Source organism: Ambystoma mexicanum, chromosome 6q, assembly GCF_040938575.1.
Source record: "Ambystoma mexicanum isolate Mex_15411 chromosome 6q, UKY_AmexF1_1, whole genome shotgun sequence".
Classification (NCBI taxonomy): Eukaryota; Metazoa; Chordata; class Amphibia; order Caudata; family Ambystomatidae; genus Ambystoma; species Ambystoma mexicanum.
In genome coordinates, this window is record NC_090937.1 from 727477187 (window position 1) to 727504218 (window position 27032).

Here is a 27032-nt window from a genome sequence, read left to right on the forward strand (position 1 = left end):
GTTTGGTGAGGTTTCGCCCAGGGGGGGAGGGCAAAGTTATAGGGAGGGGTCCCAAAATGTGTGATTTTTTTTTTTTAGATAGACGCAATGAAAAACAAAAATGTGCTCGCGCCTACAGCCCAAACCACTGGACGGATTTTCACCAAATTTGCAGCAGGAGCCGCTGCTTGGTCCCGAAAGCATGCTTTTGTAAATTTGGTGTAAACCCGTCCAGTAGTTTATTTTTTAAAACGACCAAAATGTAGGTAAATACAATTATTGATATCTGGTTCGGTCTGCAGACGGGCCTCCGATTGGTCCAGAGGACGACGTTCGCGGACATCAGATGCGCCCGCTGATTGAATGGTGAAGAGCGTGAGGTGCATCACATTTTTGGGAAATGCCCACCATCTTGGATTCATGGACAGTGTATGTTGTCCACGAACATCGCAGTAAAAGCCTTTTAAAAACACAACATTGCACTGGTCAAACTACTGAAACAATCTTTGGGGAGGCGAGGGGTGATGAGGATGGGATGGCATATGGCCTTCAAAAGCAAAAAAAACAGGTACTTTTCAACTGACTTCTGTGAACAGTCCTTATATCTGGGGCAGTCCTCTGATGTTCACGAACACCTGGGATTTTCAGGGGCATCTATGCGTATTTCAGCATTACAGGGTTGGTAAAAAAAAAAAAAAAGGAGCTGGTGGATGGCTTATAACACAATTGGAGGGGAGGTCCCAAAATATTTTAGAAGCTTAGAAATGTGGTCCCATTTGACGAATATGGACAAAAGTTTGCAAAATGTTTTTTAGACCTAGATATGAACGTTTTTGCAAAGTTTGGTGGGATTTTGTCAAGAGGGAGCACAATTAGAGGGGGTCTCAACATTTTTAGATGGCTTATTACTCTGTTGCCATTTGACAAATGTGGAGTAAAGTTTTCAAAAAGTTTATAGACCCAACCTTGAATGTTTGTGCAAAGTCTGAATGGATTTTGGCAACTGGGGGCTAAGTTATATGACTGTTTTATGTACATACATTATGACACTTTTCAAAAAATAAAACATGGGTGGATTTGCAGCAAACTCGTGCAAGGAGCCTTGGCAAGGACCTGAAAGTATTGTTTGTCAAATGTGTCTGTGTTTTATTTTTTATAAACATGTCATAACGAAGGTACAAAAAAAGTGATGTACCTTTTGGTGTCAGGTATAGCCTGTTGCCATGGGCAGTGGCCAGATTGTCCGGGTCATGGGCTAAGGCCATGACCCGGACAATCTGGCTACTGGCCATGACCACGAGGGACCAGCAATGGGATTATAGTGGGCATGGCCGCCAGGGACAGTCTATGTGGTATCGTTTTTCGAAATTGGGATGGGTTTGAATGGGGACATTTTTTTTTCCTTGTGGGTACAGGTTGAAATGCTGGATGGGATTGCAAAAAATATGCACGGGGAGGGTCAGCAAGAACTTTAAAGCATGGTTTTGCAAATATGTCCTATATTTTATTTTTTGGAAAGTGTGAAAATGTAAGTACACAAAACAGTGATATAATGTTGATGTCTGGGCAATGGGCCTGGCCGTCAACAAGGAGATATGCGTACTGTAATTATTGGGGCATGCAGCATGGGCGAAGCGGTAGGTTTGAATGGGAAAAAATATTCTGCTTGCGGTTACAGCCTGCAGTGGTGGACTAGATTACAACAAACGTGCGCAACAAACATTAGCAAGGACCTAAAACATGGGTGCACAACATACGGCCCGCGGGCCAGTTGCGGCCCGCCATGCTCTTTTGTCCGGCCCGCGAGGCACAAAGACTTTCCTAATGGAGGGCGGCCCGCAGCCGCCCTCCATTAGGAAAGTCTTTGTTGTCTTCCGGGCCGGACAAAACACTGGCCCTCATTGGCTCAGCACACACAACGCACCACGTCGCTCCTACGAGCCACGTAATGCGTGTGTGCTGCACCAATGGAGGGCCAGCACCACGGCTGGCGTGGTCCATAAGGCTTGATGCCGGAAGGCATTTCAGCCTTGGACCACGCCAGCCGTAGTACGATTCCAGCGTTCCAGCTTACCTGCCGCTTACCTGCCTGCCTTCCAGCACGTCTCCGGTAAGTGGTCTGTTTGTGTTTGTGTGTTGGGTCTGTTTTGCTTTATGTTTGTGTGTGTATGTTGCGATGAGGGGGGGGGTCGGATGTGTATGAATGTTTGGCTTTGAATGTTTTTTGTGTGTATGTTGAGATGCGGGGGTGGGGGGGTGTCGGATGTGTATGAATGTTTGGATTTTAATGTTTTTTGTGTGTATGTTGAGATGCGGGGGTGGGGGGGGTTTCGGATGTGTATGAATGTTTGGATTTGAATGTATTTTGTGTGTATGTTGAGATGCGGGGGTGGGGGGTGTCGGATGTGTATGAATGTTTGGATTTTAATGTTTTTTGTGTGTATGTTGAGATGCGGGGGTGGGGGGTGTCGGATGTGTATGAATGTTTGGATTTGAATGTATTATATCTGTATGTTGAGATGCGGGGGTGGGGGGTGTCGGATGTGTATGAATGTTTGGATTTGAATGTATTATATGTGTATGTTGAGATGCGGGGGTGGGGGGGTGTCGGATGTGTATGAATGTTTGGATTTTAATGTTTTTTGTGTGTATGTTGAGATGCGGGGGTGGGGGGTTTTCGGATGTGTATGAATGTTTGGATTTGAATGTATTTTGTGTGTATGTTGAGATGCGGGGGTGAGGGGGTGTCGGATGTGTATGAATGTTTGGATTTGAATGTATTTTGTGTGTATGTTGAGATGCAGGGGTGTGGGGGGTGTCGGATGTGTATGAATGTTTGGATTTTAATGTTTTTTGTGTGCTGAGTTGGGGGGTGGGGGGTTCGGGTCTGTATGGGTGCATGTTTGTGTGTGTGCTGAGTTGGGGGGTGGGGGGTTCGGGTCTGTGTGTGTGCTGATTTGGGGGGGTGGGGGTTTGGGTCTGTATGGGTGCATGTTTGTGTGTGTGCTGAGTTGGGGGTGGGGGGTTCGGGTCTGTGTGTGTGCTGATTTGGGGGTGGGGGTTTGGGTCTTTATGTTTGCATGTTTGAGAGTGTGCTGAGTTGGGGGGTGGGGGTTCGGGTCTGGTTGGGTGCTTGTGTGTGTGCTGATTTGGGGGGTGTTGGGGGGTTTGGAGTTGGGGGGGTGGGGGATTCGGGTCTGTATGGGTGCATGTTTGTGTGTGCTGAGTTGGGGGGGTGGGGGGTTCGGGTCTTTATGGGTGCATGTTTGTGTGTGTGCTGAGTTGGGGGGTGGGGGTGCGGGTCTGTATGGGTGCTGGTTTGTGCTGATTTGGGGGTTGGGGTTCGGGTCTGTATGGGTGCTGGTTTGTGTGTGTGCTGATTTGGGGGTGGGGGGTTTGGAGTTGGGGAGGTGGGGTGTTCGGGTCTGTATGGGTGCTCGTTTGAGAGTGTGCTGATTTGGGGGGAGGGGGGTTCAGGTCTGTATGGGTGTATGTTTGTGTGTGTGCTGAGTCGGGGGAGTGGGGGGTTCGGGTCTGTCTGGGTGCATGCTTGAGAGTGTGTGTGTGTTGAGTTGGGGGGTGAGGGGTTTGGAGTTGGGGGGTGGGGGCTCGGGTCTTTATGGGTGCATGTTTGTGTGTGTGCTGAGTTGGGGGGTGGGGGTTTGGGTCTGTATGGGTGCTGGTTTGTGTGTGCTTGTTTGTGTGTGCTGTTTTGGGGTGTGGGGGGTTTGGAGTTTCGGGTTCGGGTCTGTATGGGTGCATGTTTGTGTGTGTGCTGAGTTGGGGGGTGGGGGTTCGGGTCTGTATGGGTGCTGGTTTGTGTGTGTGCTGATTTGGGGGGTGGGGGTTTGGAGTTGGGGGAGTGGGGGTGGGGCTTTCGGGTCTGTATGGGTGCATGTTTGTGTGTGTGCTGAGTTGGGGGGTGGGGGGGTTCGGGGCTGTATGGGTGCTGATTTGGTGGGGTGGGGGTTTGGAGTTGGGGAGGTGGGGGGTTCGGGTCTGTATGGGTGCTTGTTTGAGAGTGTGTGTGCTGAGTTGGGGGGGTGAGGTGGGCCAGGGTGAATAACATCAGAGACAATGGGCAGCCTTGCCTGGTGCCCCGTAGGATCACCCAGGCAGGTGAAATGTGTTTGCCAGTGCGAACCCTGGCCACTGGCCTGATGTATAGCAACTGCACCCAGTGTGTAAATCCCGGGCCAATCCCAAATCGGCATCACCAAGTAGATCTGTTCCCATTTAGTGATGCTCTTTGGCATTCGCTGCAGTCCCCTAAAGATCATACTCCTAGGTCCAGAATTGTCCCTGGACATAGTATGATAGTAACAAATGTTTGCCCCCCACCCCCACTTACTATCCCCTCTCCCTCTCCCGCACTATCTGAAATGTCGTCAGGCCTAGTACGATTAAAGCTTGTTTTGTTCCTCTCCCTCCTTTCCCCTCCCCTCTCCCTCACCTTGTGTAATTCTCCGGCTCTACCAGAAATAAACTATCATAGCGTATCATTAGAGATGTTGGGCCAGAGTGTCAAGGGTCAGCAGTGGGTGTGGTTTATTTGTACATTCCTAAAGCTTTCAAAATCGGCTGCAGCCTTTTCTAGTATGGTCCTGGATGATGTCTGCTCCTGTAATTATGCAACTAAACCTTGATCAAGCATTTGAGACCCATTGAGTGTGGGTAATTGTTACCTTTCTACAACCCCATCAAGCATTGTTCAGGGGGATAGAAGCACAAGCAGAAACTATTTCTCCTGCGCAATATGGTAGAGCTCCTGTCAGTTTTGCCCTGCCCAGGAAGAAACTGAGATCAGTTTCTATGTATGTTCACTAAAGTATCTGGTCATCCTGTGATAATTCCTTTCAAAAGCTCATAATTTGGCAACAGCTTGTGCTTTGAAATGTTTTTTTTTTTTTTTAAGTATGTCCTCAATTTCCACCTTAATCTCAAACATAGCAGGTTGATATGCTATGCAGCCCGCTATTCCTGAAAGTATCCATCAATAAGTGCATGAAAAGGTATGATGGCAAGGCTATGTTCTTTATCTGATCTTGTTCTTTTGTCGCTTCTAGGATTCTCAAAAAAGTATATAATTTGTATATACTCTAGACTTGGACCTTCGTAGTGGGAGCATAACAGTGGATTTTGTATCTTTATCCAAAGATGTCCCTGCCAATGTTTAGTGCAGTAAAAAAAAGAAAGATTGACCAGGATCACCGTCAATTTAAGGATGAGTGGACTGAGAAGTTTTTTTTCATCGAGTCCAAACCTGATGTGTACTCGTATCATTTGTCTCGAACGCATAGCAGTCCCCAAGGAATATAATATCCGCCACCATTGTGAATCAAAACATTCACAATATAAGGATTTGCAGGGGGAAGCGAGAATTAAGAAAGCTGGGGAGCTAAAAACACAGCTGGCTAAGCAACAGGGTATTTTTGCCCAGAAAAAAAAAGAATCTGAATGTGCCACCTTTGCGAGTTATAAGGTTGCACAGCTTATTGCAAGGTCAGCACGTCCTTTCACAGATGGGGATTTCGTTAAAGACTACCTGATGGAGATTTGCGAGGCAGTGTGCAAAGAAAAAAAAGATGCTTTTACAAATGTTCCCCTTTCACTTATGAGTATCCAGCGGCGTATTGTAGATATGGCTGACAATTGTTACAGCCAACTGAAAATGCGGTGTAAGGATGTCAAGTTCTTTTCAGCTGCCCTTGATGAGAGCACAGATGCAAGTGACACAGCCCAACTCTTAATTTTCAGTCGGGGGGTCGATAATCAATGCAAAGTATTTCAGGAACTGGCTTCCCTGGTATCTTTGCATGGCAAGACTACTGGTGCTGACATTTTTAATGCCTTTCAAAAAGTGATTGATGATTTAAATTTGCTATGGGATGCGTTGGTAGGCGTGACGACTTATGGGGCGCCATGGTTGGGGAGCAAAATGGGTTTATTGGCTGCTTGAAAAGGCACTTAGGCGAGAAGGCTGTACATTTAAAAAATTATCACTGCATTATCCACCAAGAGGCATTATGTGCAAAACATTTGAAATTCACTCAAGTGATGGACTTTGTTGTGAAAACGGTTAATTTTGTCCGTGCACGCTCTTTAAATCACCGATTGTTTCAGGCGTTTCTAGAAGAGGTAAAGGCGGATTATGGTGATATCCTATATCACACCGATGTTCGATGGCTTAGTCGTGGCAATGTGCTGAAGCGATTCTTTGCTTTACGGCACAAATGGGAATGGACACTTCTGTCATGCTAGATATTGACTGGGTAGCTGACTTTGCTTTTCTGACTGACCTGACAGGCCATTTCAATGATTTAAATTTAAAGTTGCAAGGAAGCCAAAATCTCATATCGGATCTGTTTGAGGCAGTTTGTGCCTTTGAAATAAAGTTAAGGCTTCTGACAGCCCAACTGGAAAAAGGGATGCTGGCACACTACCCCGCATGTGAAGAGGTTTTCCCCCATGACAAGTATGTAGGGTGGTATCGGCATGTGAAGATCCTGAAGGAACTGCAAAATGTTTTTGAGAATCGTTTCTCACAATTCAAATCCCAGCGAGCCTCTTTTAAACTTTTTACAGACCCTTTCTCAGCTGATGTTGACAGTGTGCAACCTGAACTGGAACTGATTGAACTTCAGTGCTGTAGTGCCCTCAAAAATAAGTACAGAGAGATGCCTTTATTAGTCTTCTATCAGTCTCTGGACACTGCTCAATTCCCCAATCTGTCACAGGAAGCATTAAAGATGGTATCTATGTTTGGCAGTACTTACATTTGTGAGCAAGTGTTTTCGCAAATGAAACTACATGAATCCAGCCTAAGGACAAGACTAACTGACCAACATCTCCATGCTATCCTGAGAGTAGGAACAACCTCACTGGAGCCCGAGATCCAGAAACTGACAGCTGAGAAACGCTGCAATGTTTCTCACTCATCAACTATGTCTGGTGCACTGTTTCATCCTGTATGATTTGGGGAAATGTATAGTACAAAATGTAAGTTTTAAATACAAATAAAACGGTACACCTCCAAAAAGGTGTTTTTTCCAACTGCCATAGTATTTGGTTGGGGGCGAGGGGGCCATGGGGCATAGTGTTTGGTTGGGGGTGAGGGTGCCATGGGGCATAGTGTTTGGTTGGGGGTGAGGGGGCCATGGGGCATAGTGATTGATTGGGTGTGAGGGGGCCCTGGGGCATAGTGTTTGGTTGGGGGTGAGGGACATGGGCATAATGTTTGGTTGGGGGTGAGAGGGGGCCATGGGGCATAGTGTTTGGTTGGGGGTGAGGGGGCCATGGGGCATAGTGTTTGGTTGGGGTGAGGGGGCCATGGGGCATAGTGTTTGGTTGGGGGTTAGGGGGCCCTGGGGCATAATGTTTGGTTGGGGGTGAGGGACATGGGGCATAATGTTTGGTTGGGGGTGAGGGGGCCATGGGGCATAGTGTTTGGTTGGGGGTGAGGGGGCCATGGGGCATAGTGTTTGGTTGGGGGTGAGGGACATGGGGCATAGTGTTTGGTTGGGGGTGAGGAGGCCATGGGGCATAGTGTTTGCTTGGGGGTGAGGGTGCCATGGGGCATAATGTTTGGTTGGGTGTGAGGGGGCCATGGGGCATAGTGTTTGGTTGGGGGTGAGGGACATGGGGCATAGTGTTGCACTCCAAGAGTGAACCCAATAATAAAGCTAAAACAGGCACAGTTAGTAGATGTTCATCTTTGGCTTTTTTGAGGAAACCTGATTCAATGAAGGCCATACTCCTCTTGGGCAACCTTAATATCAAACTGTAGCAGTCCAAAATAACGGCATGTCCAATCTGGGGTCAATAAAATATATGTAAGTTAATTAAACAGGCGAGATACAATAACTGAATAGATAATAGAAATTATAACAATGGAAAATGTGTAGTACAAAATGTAAGTTTGAAATGCAAATAAAAATCGTTACCCCTCAAAAACATTCTTTTTCCATGTGTTTAGTCCAAATTGGGGGTTTAAAAAGCCTCCTGCCACGCCCCGCCCACATTTACTTTTCGGCCCACTATAGCCCTCATGTAAGGTACTTTCTGCCCTCTGTCAAAATCAGTTGTGCACCCCTGACCTAAAAGCATGTTTTTGTAAATGTCTTGTGTTTTATTATTCCAAAGTGTAAGAATGTAAGTAGAAAAACTAGCGTTATACATTTGGTGTCTGGGTATTGGGTCATGCCCCATGGATTTGGATACTGGCCATGGCTGCAAGTCATGAGCACTGGCCATTGGTTACATTATAAGGGAATAGTGGACACTGAGCTAGGATGCAGGGCAGGTGCAGTGAATGATAGGGGTTGTTGGTTGGGCTGGGGTTATGGTTGAGCCATGGGCAACTGAACGAGGATTTGCATCGCCAGCATGTGCTGCTGAAAACAGACCTAAGTATATGTTGCAAAAGATTTGTTTCTTAAAGGAGGTTTATAGTTCTTATATATGAAAAGAGGAATTATTAATAATGTATATACAGTGATGTAACACCATGAAAAAATGTTCACTTATAAAGACCTTTTAAATTGACAGAAAAAAACCTTGTTAAAGGGATGTTACAGTTAAGATGCATGCAAAAACAAAGAGGTGATGGCTGGGAGGTTTGGAATGAATCTTTTTTTTAAGGTATTTTTATTAACATTTTCATAAACATTAACATTGGGACTTTTAACATAGTCCTTCACCCTCCCCTCCATCTCCCCTCCACCCTCCCACCAGCTTCTATGTTTGTCTCCCTTTTTTTTCACCCTTGGAGTCTTCGCCTCAACCCTTAAACATATCTAATATTCATATTGTATGAGGACACCACTGTAGCATATAGTCCTTCTGCAAGTATTCTATTACTATTCCCCAGTCCGTTGTACATATTTGGTGTGCCCCTTGTATATTGTGTGTGATTTCCTCCATCGCTACAAATGACCAGACCCTCTGTAGCCATTCTAGGTTGAATGGGGGTGTTGCCTGTTTCCAGTTTTGAGCAATTGCTAACCATGCTGCTGTTAGGAGACCCATAAAGTTTCTCTTTTGTGTTTTGGTCATTGTCCTGTCTTTGGGGTCCATCATGCCGCACATCCATATCTCTTCCCCTAGGTCTTCTGCTCCCTTAAACATTTCCTGCATTTGAGATCTTACCTCCGACCAGAAGTCTTGAATCGCCGGGCAGTCCCACCATATGTGTCTCCAATTGCCCACCTCATCGCATCCTCTCCAGCATTTGTTTGGGGTTGTGTGGAACATTCTGTGAAGTCTCTCCGGAGTGTAGTGCCATTGTATCATTATTTTCGTCCACACCTCTCTTATCTGTATCGCCCGTGTCCATTTAGGTAATATTTGCCAGAGATACGTCCATTGTTCTTTCGTGATCTTTCCCCAATGTCGTTTCCCATTTCTTCATGTATAGCCACTTTGTTTCTTCTGTCTGTGTGTTTATGAATCCGTACATTGTTGAGATGAATTTCTTATCTCCTGTTTGCGTCATGATATATGTATGAAAGGAGTCAGGGTTCTTGTTGCCGCCTGTATTATTCTTGACTTCGAGAGCCAGTGATGTAGTTGTTCGTATTTAAATCTGTCCTTTTCCGTAAGGCCTAGAAGGTCCCGACATTCTGTATATAGAATGAATCTTAACCACTGGCATTGCTCTGGGCTACCCTCCATACCATCGTTCTTCGCCTGCCAAGCCATTACAGAAGGGGAAAGACCATATGCAAATCAGGCTTGGCCCCACCCCAAAGGGGGCAGTCCAGCCCGAACTGCTAAGTCACATCGCTTCTGCACGAGACCACAAGCATCCCAAACATGTTTCGGCCTTGTTGGGCCTCATCAGTAAGGAGTAGCTTGGGTCTCTAGGTCCAGCAGGCATCCCATCCTTGCGACTAGTCTGCTCCAGTAGTTAGCCAGTGGCGTCCAAATTTGGCATCCCTTGGCATTTTCCTCCAGGGTTCTCATGAGCACTTGCCCATCCCCACTGCCCCCTCTATTTATGCACTTCTTTGACACAATGCATATGTGCATTTATAGGAGCACTGTGTACAATATTTTTGTATAAGTAAGGGAAATGCAGATGCAAAAGATTTGTAGAAGAACGTTAAGTGGCAGTTGGTGTGTTGAAGCTTAATATGATCATAGGGTTATATGTACTGTTTTTGGAAGTGATTGGTGGATGGGTGTGTGACTGTTTGAAAGCAGGCAATGAGCGAGTGTTACATATATAAAATTAAAAACGGTAGAAGGGCTGCCCTGTGCGAAGGTATGCACGTGTCATCCTGTTGTTTTAATGATCCATGACCTGGAAAGTGGACTGTGGAGGCCGCAAATAGTTATAAAGGTCCATTGATTAGTATCCTTATTGTATGCTAGCGAAAAGTATTTGGGACAGAACATTGTTTCTGTCCTTTTATATTTTTCTCTAGTATACAGTCCATTATTCCCATTAGCATAACACAAATTGCTAATGAAAATGTTGGAGAATCTTATTGAGTCTAGCTACTTTACATTATTTTTTTTAGTTCTATTTTTTAACTGTGAAAGGTGGTTCCTAAAGGAACCTTTTTTGGTTTGTTTTTTCTTTTTTTTGATTTTTTGCAGCAGAGGTCAGAAAATAAGGTGAGGAGGGAAATGAGGGAAGAGGCACCAACCACAAATATGGAAGGGGAGGTTGACATGGGATGATGTTGCACATGTGTGACATCTAAGGTAGGGGAGTAGTGTTTCTCATGCTCCTCGATTATCTCTTCAAAAGCACTTCGAAATTTCTCCCCCCTGCAGAGTGGTATGTTGCAGTATATACAGATTACTGTTGTCTTTGAAAGATATGGATCAACAGCCTCCTTTATCGCTTGCAAGGTAGCTGGTGGGATTTTGTGTCCCACCGACGTAGGCTTTGTGGTTACAATATTGGTTGAGGAAAATTAGGTGGAGGAAGACAGCCTACTACTTCCTAAGAAAGGAACAACCTTTCTGAGAGGATTGCAGTATTTGGATTTGGTATGGTGTTGCATGGAGGTGGTCCTGTGGGAGTACTGTGCAGGTAGTCCGCTACTGAGTACAACTTTGCACTCAGTGCATATCACTTGGTAGCTTTAGCATTTGGTACATTCCCAACAGTGGTAGAGAACTGCCACACCCATGATTCTCTCTGGGTGCTAGAGGCAGACACTTCCTCATCCTCTTGGTCCTCTTCATTGTTTTTTGAAGTACTGTGCTTTTTTGTGTTGGTCCTCCAGCTGGTGGTGGTAGCTCTTGGGGAGGAGGGATGGCAATAGCTGATGCCATTGTAAAGATAAATAGCAGTTTAGCTAATATTCTTACAAGTATGTGCTGTGTGCTAGATTGTTAATGGATAATGAGTAAGAATAGGCGTATGAGCTGTGCAAGGGTATATTTTGAGCTTCAAAGGACGGACCCGTTCACGAAGCGCAGACGCGCTCGCGAACACATCATCACGCCGAGCACGTGGTCACATGACACTGTCTGGAAAGTCTGCAATGACGTCAGACGTTTGTGGACGTCGACAAACACAAAAACAGTGTAAAAAGTTGAAAAAAGTGTATAGAAGTATTAAAAATGATGCTAGAAGGTGGGGAATGGCAGAGTTTTAAGGTGAAACTTTGTAAATTGCACAAAATGTTGCTATATTGGGTTAAGTACGATATTAGTGAGTTGTAGGAAAATAGCATTCACTGGTAAAAAGCCATGAAATTCACTGAAAAAACATTGTTAAAGGGACGTTATGGTTACAAGTAAAACCAAAAACCCCCAGAAATTCGCCAGTTATGGTAAACTAAGCAACCATAGCTCGCACCGCCACCGTGCACTGCTAAGACTAACTACCAGGACATGAAAGATGAAGTTACAAATGTCATTGATGACATCACTGATGACAACACAGATTACGTTACTTTTAATGAACAATCCCTACAAGGGGTTGTTTATAATGTTGGAAACAAGATGTTAGTGGTGATTGGGAGACCAGTCATTAACTACTTAATGTATTAAAGAATGTACTTATGTAAACAAATCATTATATGCTAGTGTTGTTAGTAGAGGAACCTAATCATAGATACATATAGGCAATGGTTGCAGCATGCACCATAGAAGTACAATATTTTTAATCTGGTAATTTCCGATAGTAAAATAATAAATGCTACCTTATGAGAGATTTGAGTAATGTTAAACATGGAAGAAGTAGGTAATAATTGAAAATTTACCACACGCTTGCGTTAGTAGAAAAAATACATATAAAAACACACAATGCGTACAGATTAGAGGCACATACAGGGAAACTAAAGTAAGGAAGAAGGAAACAGCACCAAAAGATTACAATAACTTTAGAGTTAATCATCATGTACACAAATTAATTGTGTTTTTATCAAAGGTTTGATGTGTAGATATAAATTATTTGAAATCATCAAAGCCTTAGAGAAATTAGGAAGCTCATCCATGCCTCCTTCTACAACTAACCAAGATTGTTTTAATATACAGCAGGCTGTTGAGACAAAGATAGATAAGGCCCACTCCAAGATTAGACACAATTTGGAGCTACGTATTTTACCCCCTACCTCTGATACTGCGCTTAAAGAGGAGTGTGTTGCATTTGTCTTTTCCCCCATCACCACCTTTGACATGATAAATACTTCAGCCACACTCCGCCCCTCGCAATACCCAGAAAATATAATGTCACCCAACTTTATACTTTAGCAAAAAGAAATGTTTGCACCTTTTTTGTAAGGTTGGTTAATTCATCTTTTTCTAACAATCATGTTCTGGACTGTATTAAAAAAGGTTACTATTACACCTCTGATTAAGAAACCTGGCCTAGACACTAAAGATCAAAATAATCCAAGGCCTATAACAAACTGTAATTTCCTGGTCTGGATAAAACTGCTAGCATTCAACTCCAGTCTTTTATAGAAACATTGAATATTTTGCATCCAAGACGATCTGGCTTCCGCCCCTGTTGGATTACTGAAACTGCCATTTAGACCTCCAGACCCACATGCAGACACAGGAAAAACTGGAACACTTGGGCTGTTGGATTTATCCACAGCATTCAATCTTTTAGATCGTGATTGACTTCTCCTCACTTTGAGAGAAATAGGATTTTGCAGCCCAGATGCCATCACTTGGGTACAGTCTTTGTTATCCCATCAGACCTCCAGTGTGTGCTGGGAGATTCAACCTCACCCTCAGTTCCTATTAACTGTGGGGCTCCACAGGGAGAGTGCATGGTCCCTTTGCTCTTCAATCTTTGTTAGGCCTCTATGTGATCTGCTAGATGCTAGGAGTGTTCTTCACGAATTATGCTGATGACACTCGGCTAGTACTTGAGCTCACAGAGGACTATGTCTCTGATGCTATCAATCTGCAAACTATTTACAGTCACATTGAAACTTGGATGAATGCAAACTAGATGTGTCTTAATGGGAACAAGGCCAAGCTCATGATTTATGGCTTGGCAGGTATTCGATCTAGACTTGACCACAGATACCACTCGTTTGACATTCACGACTGTAGTATTGAAGTTTCCAAAAAGGTCAAAACTCTGCGCTTCCATCTAGATTCTTCGCTGAGTTCTGAAACCCACACTAACCAAACTGACTCCCCAGTGGAAAACCAGCCCTTGTTTAACAATATCCTACTTAAGGCTGCTGAACATTTTGGCATTGACACTCAAGAAACCCAACAGGACATAGATTTCGTAGAGAACATCCTGGGGGACAAGAAGGCGGCCACACAGTTTATACCCATGCTAAAATCTGTGCAAAGAAGGATTCAACCTTCCCTAGAGTTGCCCAACCAAACTAGGGCAGTGAATCCGAGAATATAAAAGCTTTTCTGGCCAGCACCCTCTGACGACCTACACATAAGGGGGCAGCTCAAGCCAGATTCACTGGTAGTCACTACCACCCGAAAGAGAGCGGACACTCCATTGGCCTCTTCCGAAGCTCCTCCGGACAAAGAGAGCAAAAAGCTCTACACAATGGGGAGCAAGATTGCTTCTTCTGCAGCCTATCAAGCCAGAATCGCTAACAATTCCAATCTATTAGCAAGTTACGATTGCACAAAATGGGACAAGGTTACAGCCCTGGTGGATTCAGCGCCAGAACCCCTTAAATCAGGCAGAGCTACTGTAAGCAATCTACTTAAGAATAACTTGGACGCTGCAGATAACGGCATTATCGCAGAAGGCACCATCCTAAAGCACCATGCCTGGCTGCATCAGTCTGGTTTTAAGTTAGAAACACAGGCTACCCTGCTCAATATGCCTATAGAGCCCAATGTTTTATTTGGCAAAGCGGTAGAAGATGCGCTGAAGTCAGCCAAGGAAGACTACGAGACGCTCAAGTCCCTGGGCCATCTTACTAATAAGCAGACGGGACAAAGAGGAGATAACAATTTTTGCCATTTTGAAGGCCAGAATTCTCAAAGGCTTCGGGTATAGTCAAAACCAGAGCACCCCATGGAATAACAACCAACAAGTGTCACAAGGTTATCCTAGAGGCCAACGCAGAGGCCACGGTAGGGGTAGAATTCCCCCCCCCCCCTCAGGGGGGGGACCCCCCTCCATACAATGACTCACTGCTACAGGTCTTCTCCCATGCCTCCCCTGTCAGGGGACGGATAACAAACTTCACCCACGCATGGGAGGGGATAACCACGGACAGTGGGTGTTATCTAAGGTAGCGGGAGGTTATTTCATCGCAACTCCTGAGGACGCCATCAAATCTTCCCCTGCAGCAGAAAAGGTCATCGAGAGAAGAACAGCTCACCTTGATGGAAGAAATCGCAGCACTACTCCTCAAAAATGCAATCGAGGTTGTGCCGATCTCCGAGGTAAACGAGGGTATCTATTCAACGTACTTCCTTGTTCCAAAAAAAAGATCTAATCATGCGCCTAGTATTAGACTTGCACCCTGCAAACAAATGTCAAGCCACAAAATTTCCATATGACAACGCTACAAGAGGTAATCCCACTGTTAAAACGGGGGGATTACATGGCAACATTGGACATGAAAGAGGCTTATTTTCATATTTCAATGTTCCCAGCGCACATAAGGTTCTTGTGTTTCAAGGTAGCAGACCAGCACTATCAATTCAAGGTGCTACCCTTCGGAACAGCCTCGGCTCCAGGGGTATTCACCAAGGTACTGGCGGTGGTAGCAGCTCACCTACCCAGGGAGGCTATTCCAGTGTACCCCTACCTGGACGACTGGCCGATCACGTCAAACTTACCAGCTTTGCAAGATAAACACGCAAAGAAACATAAACCTTCTTTTCCAATTGGGCTTCTCGATAAACAAGAAAAAGTCAAGTCAAGTCTAGTTCCAGATAGATCGAAACAGTTCCTAGGAGCTGTCTAGACACAAGGACAGGCTTAGCCTTCCCATGCATGGAGAGGGTACAAAACATGCTTTGGCAAATATCCGAGTATCAAGGCGATCTCCAGATAAGTGTACGCAAAGCGATGTGTTTACTAGGCATGATGGCATCGTGCATTGATCTGGTCCCACACGCACGCCTGCACATGCGACCAATGCAGGAATGGTTACAAAACAATGTTCTCAGGCAAGTGGTCAGTAGGACGATCTAGTGGTCGTTTCGCCTACTCTAATCCAAAGCCTACGCTGGTGGTCAAGAGAACATTAATGAAGGGGAAACCCTTCCACGAACCGGAAGCGCTAGCGATCATCACAACAGACGCGTCACTTTCCAGGTGGGGGGCCCATTACCTTCACCACACAGCACGCGGTCTGTGGACGCAAGCCACAGCACAGAACCATATCAACCTACTGGAACTATTAGCAGTCTTCAAGGCTCTGCAAACTTTCGAAAGACATCTGACGAACCAGTCAGTCCAAATCCTAACAGACAGCACCACTGCCATATTTTATATCAACAAACGGGGGGGGGGCACATACTCTCCAAATCTGTCCAGGTTAGCTCAGAAATTATGGAGGTGGGCACTCTAAAGAGGGATGTCCCTGTCCTCCCAGCATGTTCTAGGGGTACTCAACACTGTAGCAGACTCTCTCAGCAGAGATCCACTGCCAGAAAAGCATGAGTGACAACTATTCCCACACGTTGTAGACCACATCTTCTCTCAATGGGGTTACCCTACTCTAGACTTGTTTGCTACAAGAGAAAACAAGCAATGCCCAGACTTCGCGTCCAGGTTCCCCCAACCAGACTCCAAGGGGAACGCCCTATGGATGAGCTGGTCGGGGAAATTTGCTTACGCTTTTCCCTTGACACCATTGATTGGCAGAATAGTGAACAAAATACACAGAGAGCGGATGATGCTCATCCTAGTTGCTCCTATGTGGGCGAGACAACCGTGGTACCCACATCTGCGCAAACCGGCAATGTGCGATCCCATCAAGTTCCTGTACCAGGTCAACCTGTTAACCCAACACGGGGGAGCAACTATACACCCACACTCCATGAACTTGGCAGCATGGCTCCTGAGGTCGTAGAATTCGGGCACCTTAAACTTCCACAGCGGTGTATTGGTATCCTCAAGGAGGCACGGAAACCAAACACTAGACACTGCTATTTCGACAATTGGAGAAGATTTGTCATTTGGTGCCAGTCCAAACAAATAAACCCAATAGAATGTACTCCATCACACATTCTAAATTATATGCTCCACTTGCTGGATTCAGGGTTAGTCTTTAACTCTATAAAGGTCCATCTAGCAGCTTTATCAGCTTACACCTCCTCTCAAAGTAAAATGTGGTGAAAAGTACCAGTCACTAAAGCATTTATGGAGGGTGTAAAGAGACTCCACCCTGCAATTTCAAATCCCCCGCCTGGCTGGGGTCACAACGTAGTACTAGCAAAGCTCATGGGTAACCCCCCCCCCCCCCCTTGAGCCTCTGCACCAAGCTAGTTTTAAACACTTTACCTACAAGACTGCCTTCTTAGTGGCTATTACTTCCATAAGAAGAGTCAGCGAACGCCAAGCATTGTCAGTGCAGGACCCCTTCTTTATTATCCATAAAGACAAATTGGTTTTACAAACTCATCTTAGGTTTGCACCTAAATTCTTTTCCAAATTCCATGTAAACCAATCCATTGAGCTTCCAACCTTCTTCCAGAAGCCAACTAGCACAGCTGAGGTTAAACTCCACACACTAGATGCGAGGAGGGCGGTTCTCTGCTATGTAGATAAAACCAAACCACTTAGGATGACTGATCAACTGTTTGTCTCCATAGCTACAGGCAGAGAAGGAGAACGCATTACAAAGAACGCTATCTCCGGATGGATAGTCAAATGTATACAGTTATGCTATTCATTGTCAAACAGGACACTGCCTTTTACACCCAGAGCCCACTCCACACGGAGCACTGGGGCTACTTAAGCTTTTATTGCAAATGTCCCCCTGGACATCATTTGTAAAGCAGCTACATGGAGCTCAGTACATACCTTCACTCAGCGCTACTGCATTGACGCACATTCCAAGACAGATACACAGGTTGGACAAGTGGTTCTAAAACATCTATTTGCCGATGCTACTTCTCACGACCCACCACCTTCTCACAACACAGCTCGCTAATCTATGCATAGCATGTGATCTAAGCAGATTACACAAGCCTCAGAAGGGATACTTTACTCACCGTAATCATATTTCTGATGCTTATATCTGCTTAGATTCACATGCTCCCACCCTTCCTCCCCTGATAGGTGCATTGATGTTTATATGAGCTTTCTGTAGATATCTGCTTGGATACAACTGTACTCACACGAAACTTCATGCAACCTCATGTCAGAACAAAACAATTTGAGGGGATCATGGGTACACAGTGGATGTCACACTAGGGGGTAGTATTACTGCCACGCCCTGTCGATGTCCCTTTTCGAATTTTGAAAACAACAACTGTAATACTCTGCAGCTTCCACTAGATGTCGGCCTATGCATAGCATGTGAATCTAAGCAGATACAAGCATCAGAAATACGATTACGGCGAGTAATGTATTATATATATATATATTTCTGAGGCTTGTGGAATCTGCTTAGATCACATGCTGTGCATAGGCCGACATCTAGTGGAAGCTGCGGAGTATTACAGTTTGTTTTTCGAAAATCGAAAAAGGGCGTCGACACAGGGCGTGCCAGTAATACTATCCCTAGTGTGACGTCCACTGTACCCATGATCCCTCACGCGTCTAGGATCCCCAGATTGTTTTTTTCCGCCATTCTGGTCGGAAGCACTTCATCGGAGTTCCCTGGCTTTGCCATATTTACACTTAAAACTAATTCTAATTTGCCCCATTTTGTCACCCTTACGTCGACCAGCATCTCGACGCCGAACCGGGGAGGAGATCAACGTCGAAACCCGACGGATTGGGCCTTGAGGCTTCAGCCTCGGCTCGGGCCTGGGCCGCTGGCCTCGGCCCTACAAGTAGGGAGAGTGGGGGGTGGTACACTTCCACACTCGGTTATAGACACCTTCTTACCTACACACACTTGCCCGCTGCCCACAGGCGCGTATGGAGGGTACGCCCTTTCAGTTTTGCCCCAAGTGTAATAAGAAATACCCTTGGGTAGATAAGCACGCTACGTGCAACCTTTGCCTGCCCAGAGACCACCCCGAGGCGGGTTGCAGGGCCTGTAGCAGGTTTAAGACAAAAACTCTTAAGGACCGCTCCACCAAGCGTTGGGCCCACCACGCCAAGCTAGCAGCTATGGAGGCGGAGGGTACCTTCAGCGACGGCAGCGACGCCGGACTTTCGGACGGCGAGGGCACCAAGGCGTCGAAAGACAGCCTAACGCACGTCCCCGGAAGGTCGTCCGTCCCGGCGACTATGGGGAAGTCCCCCGGCGACAAGAGCGTTACACATACACACGCTAAACACAAAAAACCCACCCGAGATTCGACGTCGTCGAAACCTCGGAAAGAGGCACAGAAGGAGCGGTCCGAAAGGACGTCCTCTGGGCGGTCCCGGTCGAGGTCGCCGCACGACGTCAGGCAAGCCTCCACACTTGCACATAGTGCCTCGCCCATTAACATCACGGAAGATCACTCGTCCGGAGACGAACACGGCTTCCATCCCCAGCCTGCACCCCAGGGAAAGGGTACATCACTTGGGAGTGAGGAGGGCCCAGTTTCGAAGCCTAGTTCGAAACACAGGGATTCCACCTCTGATCCTCGACGCCAGGCGTCGAAAGATAAGGGGAAGGGTAAACACACTTCCACCCACGGGGAAGGGGGTAAGCAACAAAGGAAACAACCCTTGCAATCCCCCACAACAATAGAACTGACTTCCCCGTCCAAGTCTTCTCAGGGACAGTCCATAGAGAGTTCCAGCAAGGTCACCCCAAGCTCAAAACTCTGGTCATGCGAGGACATTGACAGAGTAATGTCAAGGATGTCCTCCTTAGCAAATTTCTTCGAATGACACCCTGACCAACTACTAGCTTTAAACCCTCAGGAATCTTCTCCCTCAGGTTCAGGGGACCCTATCCCTTCAAATAAAAGGCCCCGGGTCGAGACACCAGTAAAGGCTTCAGACCCCTTCGAGGTCCAACCCTATTCTTGCCTTTTCCCTACAGGCCAAGGAGACTCTTCCCTTATAGAGGGCCAGGATTTTGAGACACCAGAAGATCTCGCAGTGTCAGATTATTACGGGGAGGACGAAGACGAGGATGAGCCAGAAAATAGCCCAGATATTTTCAGAATGGACTCACCAGTCGAAAGGGAAGCCCCAGTGTCTGATTCCCCAATAGATAATCAGCCCCTCCTGAATGAACTGCTCTCTCGGGCAGCTAACCACTTCCACATAGACACACAAGGTGTCCAAGAAGAGAGGGACTTCGCGGAGGAACTAATAGGGGAAAGGAAGACAGTAGCCCAGACCATTCCCATCCTGAAATCTATTCAACGCAGAATAGCACCATCCCTTGTCAACCCAAACTTGACAAGACCTGTAAACCCGAGAGTAGAGAAGCTGTTTAAAGCAGCCCAGTCGGACCCTCTATATATTAGAGGCCAACTTAAGCCAGACTCTCTAGTCGTAACTAACACCCGCAAGAGAGCTGGAACCCCATTATCTTCCTCGGAGGCTCCCCCCCCGACAAGGAAAGTAAGAAACTCTATGGTTTTGGTAGAAAAGTAGCTTCCACGGCAGCCTACCAAACCAGAATCGCGAATTCCACCACACTGTTGGCCAGCTACAACTGCCATCAGTGGGAAGAAGTGGCAGCACTAATAGATTCCGCTCCCGAACCCCTTAAGAGCCAGCTATCTCGCATTTGTGCAGAGGGAAGAAACGTCTCAGGCTGCATTTTAAAAGCAACTTTAGACGCCGCAGACAATGCGGGTAGAATTATAGCAGAGGGGACTGTCATCAAAAGACATGCTTGGTTGAGGCAGTCGGGATTCAGAGCAGAAACACAAGCTGCACTCTTAGACAAACCAGTGGAAAGTGATCTCCTGTTTGGAAAGGCAGTCGAGGACGCACTAAAAAACGCTAAGGAGAATTTCGACACCCTCAAATCCCTTGGCCAGTTAACTACAAAACCACCTAACCAAAGAGGGAACGGCAATTTTCGTCGCCCCCGCGGCCAAAATTCCAATAGAGGAAATAGCTATTCCCACACCCAGGGTACACAGTGGAACACCAACTCACAACAGTCTACCCAGGGGTATGGTAGGGCTAGTAGAAAAGGACGTGGTAGAGGCAGAGGCAGCCCCATTAAAGGAGGCGGCACGCCTCCACCAAAGCAGTGACGCTCATTTCAGGGTCCCTTCCCATGCAACCCCAGTAGGGGGACGAATATCCAGCTTCACCCAGGCATGGGAAGGGATAACATCCGACAGAAGGGTGCTGTCGACGGTATCCAAGGGGTACTGTATAGAACTACTGCAACGTCCCCGAAACCACCCTCCAAGACAAAAAGTCCACTCTTTAGAACATCAAAAGATCCTCCTCGAGGAAATCTACAATCTGCTCCTAAAGGACGCGATAGAACTCGTCCCAGGACACCAGGTAAACAAGGGTATCTATTCAACTTACTTCCTTGTGCCAAAGAAAGATTTAACAATGCGCCCAGTATTGGATTTACGGCCTGCCAACAAGTATGTCAAGCCCCAAAAATTCCGAATGACCACGCTACAAGAGGTAATCCCACTCCTAAAAAAGGGGGATTACATGGCAACCTTGGATATGAAAGATGCCTATTTTCATATTTCTATGCTCCCGGCGCACAGAAAATACTTGCGCTTCAAGGTGGACAGTCGCCACTACCAATTCAAGGTACTGCCCTTCGGGATAGCTTCAGCACCAAGGGTATTCACCAAGGTACTGGCGGTGGCAGCTGCACACCTACGCAGGGAGGCAATCCCAGTGTACCCTTATCTAGACGACTGGCTCATAACGGGGGAAACCCCAGGAATCTGCAGATCAAACATTCAGAGGACTATCGACCTCCTCCACAAATTAGGCTTCTCTATCAACGAGAAGAAGTCAAGTCTGGTGCCAAGCACCTCAAAACAGTTTCTAGGAGCTATCCTAGATACTCAGAGAGAATTGACCTTCCCTTCGGAAGAAAGAATTCGGAATATACTTCTGCAAATTCCGCATTATCAGTCAGGTCAACAGATAACAGTACGCAAAGCTATGCGGTTACTGGGCATGATGGCGTCATGCATTTACCTGGTCCCCCACGCGCGTCTGCGCATGCGTCCCATGCAGGAATGGTTGGCGAAACAGTGGTCTCAGGCAAGTGGTCAGTGGGACGATCTAGTGGTCGTTTCGCCAACACTCGTACAGAGCCTACACTGGTGGACAAGAGAGAATATCGCAAAGGGGAAACCCTTTTACGATCCCGAAGTACAGGCAGTGGTTACTACAGATGCATGCCTGACTGGGTGGGGAGCTCACCATCTCCACCACACAGCTCAGGGTCTCTGGTCTCACTCAGTAGCCAAGAACCACATCAATCTGCTAGAGCTTCTGGCAGTATTCCGAGCGCTGCAGGCGTTCGAGCCCCATCTACTGAACTTGTCGGTGCAGATCAGGACGGACAGCACGACAGCCATGTTCTATCTGAACAAGCAAGGAGGGACTCGTTCGCCAAATCTGTCCAAGCTTGCCCAGAAAATATGGATATGGGCACTCAGACGGAACATCTTCCTGTCATCGCAACATGTTCCAGGGGAGCTCAATTCCCTAGCGGATGCTCTAAGCAGAGACCCCCTCCCAGAAGAACACGAATGGGTCCTTCACAGAGACGTAGTAGAAGATCTCTTCTCTCAGTGGGGTTTCCCCACTATAGACCTATTCGCATTTGCATCCAGGTTCCCCCAAACGGACTCCCAGGGGAATGCCCTGTGGATGAACTGGTCAGGGATGTTTGCGTACGCTTTTCCACCAACTCCTCTCATCAGGAAGGTGGTGTACAAGATGAACAAGGAATCAATGACGCTCATCCTAGTTGCTCCCATGTGGGCGAGACAACCATGGTTTCCACACCTACGCAGGATGGCGGTGTGCGAGCCCATCAGACTCCCAGCCTGGTACAACCTTCTGTCCCAGCAACAAGGTCAAACACTGCATCAGGAACCCAACTCTATGAACCTAGCAGCATGGCTCCTGAAGTCATAGAGTTTGGACATCTCAAATTACCACAGAGGTGTATGGACATTCTAAAAGAGTCCAGGAAACCAAATACAAGACACTGTTACTTTGACAAGTGGAAAAGATTCGTTATCTGTGCCAGAATAAACAAATCAACCCGGTTGATTGCACTCCTTCCAACGTTGTAACATACATGCTCCACCTGCTGGATGCAGGGTTGGTTTTTAACTCTCTGAAAGTACACCTGGCAGCCCTCTCGGCTTACACCACATCCCATAACAGGGTCTCGTGGTGGAAAGTACCAGTGGTTAAAGCCTTCATGGAAGGAGTAAAGAGACTTCACCCTCCTATTTCGAACCCACCGCCAGGATGGGACCTCAACGTGGTGCTAGCTAAGCTCATGGGGCCCCCCTTCGAACCCATGCATAAAAGTAGTCTCAAACACCTGACTTATAAAACGGCCTTCTTAGTAGCCATTACCTCCATAAGAAGGGTCAGTGAAATTCAGGCTCTGTCAGTGCAAGATCCTTTCTTTACTATCCACAAGGACAAACTGGTTTTACGCACACACCCTAGGTTCTCACCAAAATTCATATCCAAGTTCCATGTAAACCAGTCCATCGAGCTTCCGGCTTTCTTCCAAAACCCACAAAGCTCGGCTGAGGTGAAACTACACACCCTAGATGTGCGTAGGGCGGTCTTATACTATGTAAATAAAACCAGACCGCTAAGGAAAACAGATCAACTGTTTGTCTCCGTAGCTACAGGCAGAGAGGGGGATCGCGTCTCTAAGGGCGCTATCTCTAAGTGGATTATCAACTGTATACAGCTGTGTTACTCTCTTTCTAAAAAGACTCTGCCGTTTACACCAAGGGCCCACTCTACTAGAGGCATTGGGGCCACTCTGGCTTTCATTGCAAATGTTCCCCTCGACACCATTTGCAAAGCAGCTACTTGGAGCTCTATTCACACTTTTACTCAGCATTACTGCATTGACACTCATTCCAAGACAGATACACAAGTGGGACAAGCGGTTCTAAGACACCTGTTTGCTCATGACCCTTCTCACATCCCACCTCCTTCTTCTGGTACTGCTCGCTAATCTATGCACAGCATGTGATCTAAGCAGATTCCACAAGCCTCAGAAGGGATACATTACTCACCGTAATCGTATTTCTGATGCTTGTATCTGCTTAGATTCACATGCGACCCACCCTTCCTCCCCTCCGAGAGAAGGCGCATGGTTGCTTGTAGTCTTACCTTTCTGTCTATCTGCTTGGACTATCTGTACTCACGCTACTCCTCATGCTACCTCATGTCAGGAAAAACACAATCTGGGGATCCTAGACGCGTGAGGGATCATGGGTACAGTGGACGTCACACTAGGGATAGTATTACTGGCACGCCCTGTGTCGACGCCCTTTTTCGATTTTCGAAAAACAAACTGTAATACTCCGCAGCTTCCACTAGATGTCGGCCTATGCACAGCATGTGAATCTAAGCAGATACAAGCATCAGAAATACGATTACGGTGAGTAATGTATCCCATATATTACACTGCCCACGGTAGTGGCCATGTAGTTATGGTTAAGTTGCTAAACCAATAGGAAGAGCACTTTTTGTGCGGGTTATAACTTTGCTCCCCCCCTGGACGAATCTTCACCAAACTGTATATGGCCCACTCTGGATTTCTTTTTGCAAAGTTTGGTGAGGTTTGGTTAAGGGGGGGCAAAGTTATAAGGGGGGTCCCAACATTTCTTTTTTCCCCATAGACATAATGGAAAAACATTTCTGTCTTGCCTAGAGCCCAAACCGCTGGACGGATTTTCACCAAATTTGCGGCAGAAGCGGCGGGTTGGTCCCGAAAGCGTGCTTTTGTTAATTTGGTGTAAGTCCGTCCAGTTGTTTTTATTTTTAAACAAACAAAACGTAAGGCAAAAAACGTAGTGCTATCTATGACCGCTCCGCGGACACACTTCCCTGTTCGCTCCGCAGACAGGACAGCAATTGGATAATCGGTTTGCACCATGTCCGCGGACCCGCGACGTGTTCTCTGATTGGCTGGGATGAGTCGTGAGCTGCGTCAAATTGTTTCGATGCGCCCGCCATATTGGATGCGTGGACATGCAGTGGAAATGAGCATAAATACAATTTTGGGGAGTGTGTTGTTGTCTATGAGTGCTTGGAGAGGGTTGGGGAGTAAGAGATGGGTCAAATACTGTATTTGTTTAGGTGGGAGAAGGCTGTGATGTGTTCGCGATGTCCGCGGTCACCGCAGACATACTAACACTCAGACATACTAACACTCAGACATACTAACACTGGGCGCACTACTGGCTATTTTACTTTAGTATGATGTGGGTTTTGGGTCGTTAGAAGAGCATTGGGTGAGGAGGGCATGTATTGAAGAGTTTGTACATTAGTTGTAATTATTTTTTAGAATGTTAATTGAAGTGGATAGTTTTGAGGTGGATGTATTCTGTTTTTGGGTTGTGGTTATTTGGTAAGTGTTTGTTTCTATGGGTGTGTTATGCTGCGGTGGTTGTGGCCAGGGCCTAGAGTCTTGGCTGCATGGCCGAAGGCCGTAGGCTGTAGGCCATGCACCCAAGACTCTAGGCCCTGGCCACAACCACCGCAGCATAACTCTACAAGCTACCATACATTTTGATTGTGGTATGTGGGCTGCTTAGGGGATATGTTTTCAAAAATGTGAGTTCTGATTTCTGCGGTGCTTAGATATGGGAGAGTCTGAAATAAAGTAAGGGTTGCAAGGAAGGACTTGGTGCTTGTGTTGCAGACTGAAGGGAAGGGTGGAGATGTTGTATGTCTTGCTTTACAACACTGTACATAGTTGTAGATGATGTGATAGATATGACTGCATCTGTGCATAGTTGAATGCTGTTGTGAAATCTAGAACGGAATGGGCAATCAGCTGGAATGAGAGCTGTCTAGATTGGAAGAACAGTTGTAGAGGCAGTGGTGTTGTTTCAGCTGGGAACCTTTGAAATTATATTGGCTATCTGTCTGCATAAATAAAGATGCACGTACTCATCCTGGCAGCGTGTAATTTTATAACACACTAGAAAGCCTTTTTCCATAATTACACTGTTATTTCCCCCATCTTTTAACATGAAATGACACTTTGTTAGATAGCTGTGTGTGTTGTGTCTGATTACTAATATAGCCATTTGTGAATGAAGTTGAAATGATAGAATGTATATGAAATATTTAGAATGTATGAAGGACATGTTATGTACTACAATGCATTAAATGCTATCATGGTTGTAATGTGGTTAAATACATGGCAGTGGTTACAGAAATTATAGAATGAATGAAGAAAATAATAGTTTGCTTATTGCGGTTAATAATATGGGTAAATAAAAATTTGGAGCGCAGACAACTTTGCAAGTGACACTGGATCATAGCAGAGGGGAGAAATAACAGTAAGCTTGTTTTACAGGTTGCACAGGGTAGGTGGCAGTTAATCTGTTTACATGCATTTATAGAAGAGATATACATGTCCCATACATGCCAATCCTCCCAATTTTGGCGAGAGACTCACGATTTTTCTGTGAAAAATATTATTTTTTTCATGTTCTCCCGCCGAAAATACATTTTTGCCCAATGCATTCTTATGACACAAGAGTTGTCTCCCGATTTTTCTGAGGAAATGTCCCTTCCAGGTGGGTCGGAATGTTGGCATGTATGATGTACTGTGCAAAAAATATTCATACCTGCACTTTGTGTTCATGCATGTGGATGTGCATAATTCTGCAAGTAGAAATGTTGAAGAGTTTACTAGTAGTTGCTGTAGGTGCTTTGTAGTTACATCGCAATTGTACTCTGAGTGATCAATAGTACATCTAAAGTGCTGAATTGTGATGATGGAGTTAGATGTAGAGGTCTTGCATATGATTGGTGGATGGTTGTGTGACTGCTTAACAGTAGCCAAACAGGGAATGGTGCAGAGAGTGAAGTGGAAAGGGTAGAAAGGCTGCCCCAGTGTTACTTACGCGCTCTGCGGACAGAGCGGCTGTTCGTAGACAGGACATGCACATCCGGGGCTTCCGAGCATGAAATGGGAGTGTATATTGAGGATTAGCCAATCAGGTGCTGAGGGTCTGCTTCGTATTGAGAGAGGCTGTGTGTAGTGAAGATGGCAGAGGTGGAGAAAGTCAGGGTGGTGGTGCTTGGAGATATGTTTGTGAATGGTTTGGAGCAGTATGCTAAATCTAGGAATGTGGCTTTAAATAAGGAAAAAAAACAAATACAAAATAAAAGGTGTTTCTGAAGCATCTGCAAAAAAAAAGGCTCTTTTCAGAGCCAACCTCAAGGGGGAAATGGGGCACACTATTTACATTTTAATCACCCCACGCTCAGATTTTTTCGATGTGCCCGCGGGCATCCGCACTGTCCCCGAACATTTCGAACACCAAGAAAGGGCTCAAAAAATTCC

General features: G+C 46.2%; 1 protein-coding gene across 1 annotated transcript in view; it reads left to right on the forward strand.

Annotated features, from left to right (window-relative positions):
* TMEM184C (transmembrane protein 184C) overlaps window positions 1–27032 on the forward strand; it is a 591213-nt gene that overhangs the window by 467048 nt on the left and 97133 nt on the right. The window lies entirely within an intron of this gene.